Source organism: Balaenoptera acutorostrata, chromosome 3 (genome assembly GCF_949987535.1).
Source record: "Balaenoptera acutorostrata chromosome 3, mBalAcu1.1, whole genome shotgun sequence".
Lineage (NCBI taxonomy): Eukaryota > Metazoa > Chordata > Mammalia > Artiodactyla > Balaenopteridae > Balaenoptera > Balaenoptera acutorostrata.
The window spans coordinates 71,989,768-72,001,917 of record NC_080066.1 but is presented as its reverse complement, the minus strand read 5'-3'; positions in this window follow the sequence as shown (position 1 = coordinate 72,001,917).

Below are 12,150 nucleotides of genomic sequence, written 5' to 3'. Positions count from 1 at the left end.
CCCATGCCCCACATCCTATCCGGTCACTGGGGGTTCCTCCCGTCCCCTTAGGTGTCCGTGGTCCCCCACTGGTGCCTGGTAGGTGCCCTAGTTGTGAGGAGATGCGAATTCCATGTCCTCCTAATAAGCCATCTTGACTCTGCCCCTACACATTTTTTTAAAACTTCTTTTCTGATATTTTTTCTTATATTATTGAGCACTTAGCATATACGATGTTGATCTTGTATAATGTGAAGTAGAAATCATAGTGATCCTCTTTATCTTATGCCTGATTTTAAAAGAAATGCTTTTCCATTGAGTAGGATGTTTCTTGTAAGTATTAGACACCTTTTATCAGATGTTTGCTTACACTCTCTGTTTAAAGTTTTTGCTGCATCTATTAGGATGATCGTATGCTTTTTCTCTTTTAAATTGTTAATGTGGTGAATGACATTTATTTCCAAATGTTGAGCCAATCTTGCATTTCTAGGATAAACTTGTCTTAGCTCAGGCTGCTATGACAAAATACTGTAAAGTGGGTGACAAACAACAGAAATTTATTTCTCACAGTTCCGGAGGCTGTAAGTCTGAGATCAGGGTGCCAGCATGGTTCCAGTTCTGATGAGGCCCCTCCTCCGGGTTGCAGACAGCTGACTTCTTGTATCCTCACAGGGCAGAAAAGAGAACTAGCTAGCACTGTGGCTTCCTGTTATAAGGGCACTAATTCCATCCATGAGGGCTCCACTCTCATGGCCTAGTTACTCCCAGAGGCCCCATGTCCTAGATCATCACACTGGTATTAGGGTTTCAACATATGAATTTTGTGGGAAGGGACATAAACATTCAGTCCATTGGAAAGCCCAACTTGGTCATATTATTCCTTTTTTTTTTTTTTAATTAAGATATAGTTGATTTACAGTATTATATTAGTTTCAGGTATACATAGCTATTCAATATTTTTATAGATTATACTCTATTTAAAGTTATTATAAAATATTGGCTATATTCCCTATGCTGTACAATATATCCTTGTTGCTTATTTATTTTATACATAGTAGTTTGTACCTCTTAATCCCCTACCCCTATCTTGCCCCACCCCTCTTCCCTCTCCCTACTGGTTACCACTAGTTTGTTCTCTATGTCTGTGGATCTGTTTTGTTATGTTCATTTGTTTATGTTTTAGATTCCACATATAAGTGATAGCATACGGTATTTGTCTCTCTCTGTCTGACTGACTCATTTCACTTAGCATAATACCCTCCAGGTCCATCCATGTTGTTGCAAATGGTAAAATGTCATTCTAGACCTGACACTTTGCTAGTGAGTCCTGTCTTTATTAGTTATAGACATTTAACTTTTCTATTTCTTCTTGAGTCAGTTTTTCTAAGAGAGATACATAGATAATACCTTTTCTGCAGTTTTAAGATTTATTGCCACACAGTTGTTCATAATCTATTATTTAGGTTTCTGCCGTCTCTTATGTCCCTTTTTCTCATTCTCAATATTATTTATTTATTTATGCCTTCTCTTTTTCTTGATCTGATAAATCTTGTCAGAAGTTGTCAATTTTGGGGCTTCCCTGGTGGTACAGTGGTTAAGAATCCGCCTGCCAATGCAAGGGACACGGGTTCAAGCCCTGGTCTGGGAAGATCCCACATGATGCGGAGCAACTAAGCCCGTGCGCCATAACTACTGAGCCTGCACCCCTAGAACCCATGCTCTGCAACAAGAGAAGCCACCACAATGAGAAGCCCACGCACTGCAACGAAGAGTAGCCCCTGCTCGCTGCAACTAGAGAAAGCCTGTGCACAGCAACGAAGACCCAACTCAGCCAAAAATAAAATAAAATTAAAAATTAAAAAGAAAAAGTTGTCAATTTTATTAGTTTTCTTTTTCAAAGAACTAAATTTGGAGTTTGACATTTCTCTCCAGTGTATCTTTTTCTTCCTCACTAATTTCTGTTTATATTTTCAGTATACTTTTCTGTTTACTTTCTCTGAAATTTTTCTATTGCCTCAAGAGGAATTTTCATGGCACTCAACAAACTGATTTTAATACTCTTGGAAAAGGAAAAGACCTAGACACTCCCTTTCTGAACCCTTATCGAAGTGATATTATAAGTCACCACACCTGGTTTCAGGTGTTCTGCTGGATGTCACCCTGTGGCTTGGCTTTCCTCCCATCCTAGAAGCTTCACCCAACAGCCTCAGTCTCATCCTTCCTGTAGTCCCTGGTCAGGACCATGGAAATAGTAGGTCCTGGGAAATGTGAAAGGAAGCAGCAGGAGAAAGACAGTCTCTCATTAAATGATCTCCACAGGAGGCAATCCTCTCTGTGAGAAAATGGAGGTAAGTACCTCCCTGCCTGCCTCACAGGGTGTGGTGAGAAACAAATGAGAAGATGGATACAAAAGAGAGATGTTTAGGACTTCCCTGGTGGCGCAGTGGTTAAGAATCTGCCTGCCAATGCAGGGGACACAGGTTCGAGCCCTGGTCCAGGAAGATCCCACATGCCGCGGAGCAACTAAGCCCATGTGCCACAACTACTGAAGCCTGCGCTCTAGAGACCATGCTCTGCAACAAGAGAAGCCACAGCAATGAGAAGCCTGTGCACCGCAACGAAGAGTAGCCCCCGCTCGCCACAACTAGAGAAAGCACAACAACGAAGACCCAACGCAGCCAACTAAATAAATAAATAAAAATAAATTAAAAAGAAAAAAAAGAGAGATGTTTAAAACTGATATGCAAAATAAAACATTGCTCTCATCTTCCAAAACTAGGCAGTAACTCAGCGGCTTCCTGCGGAGCCCCTCCCTATGTGTTCAGTAACAGGCATGACCTACCTGATCCAGAAAGAGGCAAATAAAACCAGTCGGATACACACACACACACACACCATTTGCTCCAAACTCTGGAGGCTTGAGAGCCTCTGGTGCCTTCCACACCGAAGCCCCACTGTCCAGCCAGTCCCTGCAGCCAGAACTGCTCTGCCCACACCACGTCACCGTGCAAACAGCACCTCATGCATGCTAAGGGCAGCGGTGGGCTCACCCCGCAGGCCTGCAAGCCCTGTACTTGCCCAGCCTCAAGACTGAAGCAAGAGCCCGGAGTCAGCGACAGAGACATCAGTGGTTTAATGGATAGGGGAGCTTACATGGCTGAAGTAAGATCCTGGAGGGACACCTCACCAGCAGTCTTTACTCCTGGGTAAAGAGGGAGGTTTCAGTTACAGAGGGAATTGACATCAGGTTGGCTCATCAGTTGCCAGGGAAACCGGCAGAGGCGCATGCCCCTCACTGCCCCTTTCATAAGCTATCTTGGTGGAGATGTCCTGATCTAAAGATTAGAACAATCACCAGCTGGGGCCGGGGGCAAGTATGTAGGCATTTACTGATTAGGCTCTATGATTAAGAGGGAAGGTCAGTCAGGTGAGTTGGGTGTAGGTGAGGCAGGGACTGGTCGAGCAGGGGATGTCCAGAGAGCAAGAGAACAGCCGTCTTGAGTGGCCTGATCATATAGATGGGGACCTCCACTCAGTGATGGCGCCTTGCTTTGGGTGTCTTCAGGGCATGAAGGGATCCCCTCCTTGTTTTCAGCCTGCCACATAGCTGAGAGGGCAGCCCCAAGCACACACCTCTCTGTTTCCTCAGAGCCCGAATCAGCAAGTGCCAGCTGCCCCTCCTTTCAGAGGCCGCCCCTCAAGACCCCTTTCCCATCCTGGCTTTCTAAGGGCAGCCCCAGGATGGTCACTAGAACACATAGGAATTCTAATTACACCCCCTTTCCAGAACAATTGAGTTATTGTCTAGGGGAACCCCTTCTCCACCATAGAGAAGCCTCTTCATTTCCTCAAAGGTAATTTACCTCCTGAGGTGACACAAGGGACTTTCTGACCCTTTCTTTTGATGAAGAGACCAAAAACCCCTCAAGTTCAGTCTCTCCCAGGGCTCCTGTTATCCTGTCATGCTTCATTCATTCATTCCACAAACATTCCCAAGACCTTCATCAAAGACACAATTTACTATTTCTTCTCACTGCATTTATCAACTAAGAATTTATTCATTTTCCATTTGTAATTAATCAAAGGCATATTCGCTCACCCGCTAGAGTTCTGATCAGCATGAGAACAGAACATTCTCCCAGAGAGGGTGGTATGCCAGCCCCGGGAGGAGAAGGTGGAGAAGGCACAGCGGTGCACACATCAAAGCAGCTCCGACTCCCGACCACCTTCTCCAGCCTTGAGGCAGCCTCAGCCGCAGCCTGGGAAGCTTTGGTCTATTATTTGCAGACAAAAGTCCAGGACCGTGGCAAGAGCGTGAAACTGGGTGGGGAGATGCGGGTTCTCATCCCAGCCCCGCCCCTAACTAGCTGGGTGACCTCCTCCAGTTGTGAGTACTGTCAAAAATCCGGAAATAGCTAAACTAAAACCACCAAATCAGTAAATAGTAAGAGTTTATCATGCCTATAAAAACAGTTCGCAAACTGGGAGCTTCCAAATTCAGAGATTGATACGAAGCTCAGGGGCATGAAGTTATAGGATGGCTTATAAAGTGAAAATGAGGAAGATATTAGCGTTTACAATGACTGGTGATTACAATGGGGTTTCGGCTGGCAGGTTTAAAGTGATCATCTCATACCATTTTTAGGAAAAAGACTAAAGTTTCTCTTATGATTGTCAGGGGCATTAACAACAAATAACCTAAGTTAACTTTCACTTACCTTCATGAAATAAGCTGGATTTCATTTTGCCTTCAGGACCTACACGGTTTTATCTGCTCAGGGAATTCTCAAGTCCGGTCTCCATTTTGTGTTTAATGTTAACAATATCCTCTCTGGGGCTCGGTCTCCCCATTTGTCAAGGGAGAGCCTGAGTTAGATAATCTCCACATTTTCATCCAGGCTCTGACATTTTATGATGCTAAGGTCTGGGCTCAGGGGAGTAAAGATAAGAGTGTGACAGAAACAAACAGTACTGCCCATGATCTGAACAGCCCTTGCTTTCAGTGACACAGCTGATCCCACTACGCCCGACTGAGGCGCTGCTCCCTGCGGGGATGAAAGACGCAGCGGGGCCAACGCAGGGCTACATGGTCATGCCGAGACGGCCAGGCTGGACACACTAGTGCATGCCCACACACACACACACACACAACATGCACGTGCATGCAAACACACACATGCACAAACATGCATGTGCGCATGCTCACACATTCACGCATTCACGCACAACTTCACGCACACACACCGCCAAGTGCTGCATGCTACACAGCACTGCCAAGTCTGGGCACCTACCCACATCTCTGCCCTTGGTCACAAGCTACCATTTCTTGGGGTCTGTCTGTGAGGCTGGGTGCGGGGCATTGTGCTGGCCCATAAGCTGGGTCTTCCCTTCCCTCATAGAGTCATTGAGAGATTCAAGTGAGATATCAGAATAAGAATAGTGCTTTGGAAAACAAACATCTGTGCCTAATTGGGGGGTGGGAGTTGCCCACATTAAGGCTGAGAGGCAGTGTGGGACAGTGGTTACCATCCTAGCACTGGCGCCACCCTGTCTGGGTTCTGATCCCAGCTTTTCTACTTCCTAGCTGTGTGACCTCAAGCAAGTCACTTAACTTCTCTGTGCCTGAAATATTTCATCCATGAGCAGGCATAATGATAGTGGTATTTACCTCATAAGTTTAGTTTTAAGTGTGTCAGCATGGGTGTGTGGCATCTAGTCTGTACCATATAAGGGAGGCTATCGTCCATTACTAAAATCAGGCACTGGCCCTCTCCGTTGATCTGAATCAAAACAAAAGGGGAAAAAAAAAGAGGATCTCAGTTAAGAGAACAGTAGGAATGTGAAAAGAGACACGTTTTATTTTTAATTGAAATTTTTCTATGCTAAGTATTTTTATGCAGATGTTTTATTTGTATTACATGACAATTTCATTATGGTGCCATTACTTTTTTTTTTTTTAAAGATTTATTTTTTTATTGATTAATTGATTCATTGATTGATTGCTATGTTGGGTCTTCGTTTCTGTGCTAGGGCTTTCTCTAGTTGTGGCAAGCGGGGGCCACTCTTCATCCCGGTGCGCGGGCCTCTCACTATCGCGGCCTCTCTTGTTGCGGAGCACAGGCTCCAGACGCGCAGGCTCAGTAATTGTGGCTCACGGGCCCAGCCGCTCCGCAGCACGCGGGATCCTCCCAGACCAGGGCTCGAACCCGCGTCCCCTGCATTAGCAGGCAGATTCCCAACCACTGCGCCACCAGGGAAGCCCTGGTGCCATTACTTTTTGCCTTGTGATTTAGACTTTTTTAAACATATAATGTTCTTGAATAAATAATACATACACAGGCCACAACATTTGCAGGGTCACTGTGAGGCATGACGGCAGAGGCGGGCGGGACTCCTGTGCCCACTTTGGGCAGGAGCAAAGGGTGGGGATTCGAGTGGGGCCTTGGCCTGGGGGCTGCACGTTCACTCCCAGCCCCGGCTCCGGGGCTACTGTCCAGCCTGGCTGAGGAGGATTGGAGGGTCAGAGAGGCAAGTATGTGGGGAAGGGGGGTCAGGGAAATGGAGAGGGACCAGGGGACAGAGAGAAGGTAGGACACGGAGAAACTGGAGAAGGAGGCCAGGTCAAAAAACAGATCATTCCAACCTGAAAACAGCTGCAATACTTAGAGAGTAAATCCTTTCTAAATCAGCTAAGATTGATAGATGGGGCTTGTTGGGACTGAACTGGGCATTTACCGATGGGCAAAGTTCCCAGGATGCTCTCTGATCTGCAAAGCTGCCTTGGGAGGGAAGGAAGTTGCCCGTGCAAGACAGAAACAGGCCCAATCCTCTCACGGTCTGCAGGCAGACAGTAAGGACACACAGTCACGCAGGGCAGTCATTCCACAGACCTGTGCCCCAGGATCCAGCAAATCCTCTCATTCCTACTCTAGAGAAACACACACCGATGAATACAGGGAGACGGTGCAAGGGTGTCCACTACAGCACCAAAAATTGGAAACAGAAAATATAAATGGCGTTATTTAGTATACCATATATTTCTCTTGAGTGCATATGGAAATCTATAATTCCATGGAAAAAGGCCTGGGAGGATACCATACCACGCAACAGCAATGATTACCCCTGGGAGGGGGACTGGGCTTGGGACAATGGAGGGGGGACCTCCGTAATATTCTACTTTTTTTTTTAACAGTGAGAATGTTTTTGTGTATTGCTTATTTAACTTAAATTATTTTTATTTATTTATTTATTTTTAAGAGGTTAACTACTCTATATTAAAAATATTGATGGGTGTTCCAGGGAGTTCACATTCTTACAGGTATTATCTCTATGCCAATAGTTTTCTACATGTTTGGGACTGAAAGTTGGGAGACCTGAGTTTTGTTTTTTTTTTAATATTTATTTATTTATTTATTTGGCTGCATCGGGTCTTAGTTGCGGGATCTTCATTGCGGCACGCGGGCTCAGTGGTTGTGGCACGCGGGCTGTCTAGTTGTGGCGCGTGGGCTCTAGAGCGCACAGGCTTAGTTGTCCCGCGGCGTATGTGATCTCAGTTCCCCGAGCAGGGATCGAACCCACATCCCCTGCACTGGAAGGTGGATTCTTAACTACTGGACCACCAGGGAAGTCCCTTAAATTAATTTTGAAAAATTGAAAGGCATAGAGCTACTTGAAGAAGAACCAAATTGATCCAGAGGGAGGAGGGATGTGGGCAAGAATAAGAGAAAATCCAGTATAGACTGGAGTTGGGGAGAGAGAGAGGTTTGGAGGTGAAGGTGAAGCCATGAGATAATAGGGAGGAAGATGGTCAAAGAGAATATTCATGACTCTTTAGAATATGGCATGTAATATAATTGATCCTCCGGCACCTCTTCCAGGCTGTTCAGCAAGCCCCATCAACGGTGACCTCGGCTACACTGAGACAAGATATGCAATGAGGCAGAAACACAGGGCTGCGGAAGCAGAAAGGAGGGAGCATTGGTTCTGCCATAGAGTCATGACAGCCTCATGGAGGTATGAAGCCTTGACACAAACTTAGGAACATTCCAGAGAGAAGAATAGGCCGTGATGGGCAGACTTCTTCCCAAGGTTCAAGGTTGCAACCTGTGGGGTTGGAAGAATCCCAGAGAACGAGCTTCTCTGGTGGCCAGTGCTGACAGCGCCCCCAGGTGGAACCATTCACACTCCTTCCCTGCGCGCCAGGAAGCCCCCAGGAGGCTGAGAATAAGCACTGGCCTTGGAGCTGGAAATCCTGGGTCCCTTGCCAAAAACAGCTGGCCCCGTGGGCCTCCAGATGTGATGCCCTACATACTATAACCGAGCTGGAACCTCCCCTCCCACCCTGTCCTCTGCCTGCCGCTTGTCTGTAGAAAAACTTTAGCCTCCAGGCCTTCCCCCAGTTCCAAAGAATACATTTAATCAGAGAAGTGAGGAAAATGCAGAAGCAAAGGAAAACAGTCAAACAAGACAAAACAATAATAGTTTAGCCATTAAACAAAGTCAAGGACCTTTAGTTCCTCCTATAGGGCTAGAGATAATATCCTGAGCTACGTCCTTTGAGCTGTTTTACAGAGACTGAAATCCCCACCAGGTGGAAGAAGTTAACTGTCTGCTGTTCACAAGCACTTAGACCCTAGACTGGTTGGAACCTGAAGGTTGATGATGTTGATTCTCAGTTACTTCACCACCAAGCAATCAGAAGAATGTCCACGAGCTGATCACACACCCCACAGCCCTCTCCCCAGCATGTAGCCCCTTCCTCTTTTCCCTACATAATTTCTGAGCAAAACCTGGGGAGTTGGTTCTCTGGGACATGAGTTCACCTTCTCCCCAGGGTTGCCGGCTTCCTCAGTAAAGCCGTCTTTCCTTTTTACCTGATACTTGTCTCTCAGTATTGGATTCTTGAGCAACGAGCGGGCGAACCTGAGTTTGAGAACAACAGGACACTCTAAATAGTCAGGAGGAAACATAAATCCACATGTGGGTCACTCTGCAAGACAGCTGACCTTTTTTCTTCAGAAACGTCAGTGTCAGGAAAAACAGGAAAGGCTGGTGCTGTTCTAGAAGAAGGGAGAGGAAAGAGTCAGGATAACCAAGGGAGTGGGCAAGTCTCTGGATCCCGGATGGGGAAAACACGGGTGAGAGGGACATTGTTGGCACAATTGGGGACATTTGATAACGGACTGTATGTTAGATAACAGTTTTGAATCTTTTTTCCTTAAACGATGGAACTGAAAAGAACATTTACATTGTTTCCCTGGGGTGGGAGGATGGGGGTGGGTGGGAAGAATCCATTATTTTACAAGGAGAACAAAATCTTGGATTGCAGTCCTGGCCCTGCCACTTCCTACCTGTGATAAGTGGGACCAGTTTTGAGACCACTCAGAGCCTGTTCCATCATCTGGGAAAGTGGGAACTGAGCTCACACAGGAGAAGCTGTGGCTGGTGGGTTAACTCACTTCAACGGGCAAAGAAGGCTTCACGGGGACGCGGCCATGCTGGAAGCATCCGCTGAGTCAGGCCCTCTGGGGCTCCCTTCCCCCTGTGTGGGAGAGGCAGACTCGGGGGTCTGCACCCCTTTGCTTCCCTCCCCTACCCGACCCCCTTTCCCAACCGGCTCCAGAATAGGTGCTCCCAGCAAGATTTATCAACCACAGGGTGCAGCCTGGAAACCTAGCTTATATCCCTTTTGTTGGTTTCCAGCAAATTAAAATTTATCTCTCAGGGAGGAAATGAGGGGGTAGGTTTTTTTTTTCTTCCTCTTAATGGGCCCTGATAAAGGAAATGAATGCGAGGAAGGGATCAGAAACACGATCCACCTCTCGCCGCCTCGGAAAGGTCTGGGGGTTCCCTGCGCCCGCAGAGGGGGCAGCTGGGCACAGTGTGTTTTATTATATAATTAACCTTGACCCTTCTGGGTTCAAAGAGAGAGGTTAGTTGGAAATAAATCAATAGTCTGGTCTGGTCACTTCAAAGGCTTCGGAACCCGCTGGAAAATTCCATGTGGGTTCAGTGTGTAAATTGGAATAGGGTGTGCAATTCTTTTTGAAAGGTTGGGGGGTGGTTAGGTCTAAAGTTGAAATGAATTGTGTATCCGCTTCCTTTCATCAAGCAATCAGGAGTCTTTATTGTGTGTCTTGTTGGGGGCAGTGGGGGGTGGGGCGCCCGTGGGAAGGCCTGGGAGAAAACACGACATGGTGTGACCTCTATGTGACCACTGGGCCCCGCTCTAGGACAATAGGCATCTCTCCAAGCTTAGGAAGCACAGCCCCTCCCCAGCAGTGCTCAGCCCTTTATTCCGACAGGTCTGGAATTCTTAGAATCACCGAACCATCACCATCATAATACACAGCATTTATTGAGTGCTTACCGTGGACCAGGTGCCAGGGATTTTCCCGTTATTTTTTCATTTGATCCTCATAACAACCCAATTAGATAAGTACCATTATTATCTCTATTACAGATGAGGAAATTGAGCTTCAGAGGGGCTGAAGAGCAAGTCCAGAGCCACTTTGAGGTTTTCGGTTTTTTTGTTTTTGATATTTATTTATTTATTTGGTTGTGCTGGGTCTCAGTTGTGGCAGGCGGGCTCCTTAGTTGTGGCATGCGGGATCTAGTTCCCTGACCAGAGATGGAACCCAGGTCCCCTGCATTAGGAACGCGGAGTCTTAACCACTGCGCCACCAGGGAAGTCCCTGAGGTTTTCGAAGTCTGTTCCAATGCCATGGCTCAAGGGGTGAAAAGCAGACCCAAGGAAGAGTTGCAAATGACCCAAAGTCTCCAGTCACTGCCTTCTTTTCCCTGAAGTGGTTGGAAGGTGAATGGAGCTGGTTTCTCTTCAGGTGTCTCTCGGTTTCCTCTATAGTCCACCTTTCATCTCTCTCTCCTTCTTTCTCTTCATCTTTTCTTTCTCCATCCCTCCCTCTTTGCTTTCCTGCTTTCTAAGTACTCAAGCATTTACTATTTAGTGCTGCTCCATGGCAGCACAGGAGGGTCATAAAGAGATAAGAAACCAACACCTGTCCTTAGGAAGCTCACATCCTAAGCTCTCCAAGCAGGCATGACTGACACACATCATGTGCATTTTATGCTACAGAAAGAAATAGTTCTGTATGAGAGGATGCAGAGGAAGGAGAGGTGGTTCTAGTCAGAGGGGATCAGGGAGGATTGGGAGGAGGTGATGTTTGGAAGGATCTGGAAAGAAGGGATGATCGAACAGTCTCATTCTAGGCTGAAGGAACAGCTTGTAGAAAGGCCTGGAGGCACCACTGCCTGGCGTGTTCTGGAGAAGCCAGGAGCCCAGCTTGGAGGATTGGTGTGGATGACGGACAGAAAATTAGGCTCTGCTCTGATTAATAATAATAATAATAATAGCAAGCACAATCCTGACTGCTTTTCATAACTGACTTCTTTACTGCTCTCAACAACCTATGAAGTATGTGCTACGCTTGTCCATAGTTTATGGAAGAGGAAACAATGGCACCAGAGGTTAAGGGACATCCTCTGGGTCACACAGCCAGTCAGTGGCTGAGTGGGGATCATAAACCAGTTAACCCATGCTGTTAACCATTGGGTTACATCACCTCTTGTGAGAGGGCCTTGAATGCCAAGCTAAAGGCATTGGACCACTCCAGGGGCACTGGGGAGCTATGGCAGGTTCCTGACCCAACATGCATTTTAGGACATGCCCCAACTCCTCAACCCTCCTCTTCAGGGTTTGACATTCCTGGATCTCTCCTCAGCGTTTGAGAAGAAAATCTCCGTATCAGCCAGTTTAGACCATTCCTCCCCCCATGTTCCCCCACCCTGCCTTGTCCTCAGTCAGCAGCCAGCATGGGCTTAGAAAAAGGAGGTCCAGGTTCAAGCCCCAGTTCCACCACCTCACCTCTCTGGGCCTCCGTTTCCTCATCTGTTAAATGGGAGGATGACAGGAAGTGCAGCCCTGCTCACTACAAGGCTGTGAGAAAACTCACAGGAGGTAATGTGGAGGTGTTCTGTTAAACGTCACAAGAAGTGATAACAGAGGAATCATCATTATCACTGTGGCACAAGGACTCCATAGAGGCTCTTTCCCTTCCCTGAGGAAACTGCAGGCTATTTGGCCTTCTTTCTACTTCCCTTTCCACCTGGAAAGCCACATAAGGCTTTCCTCAGATACACCAGACATGTAAA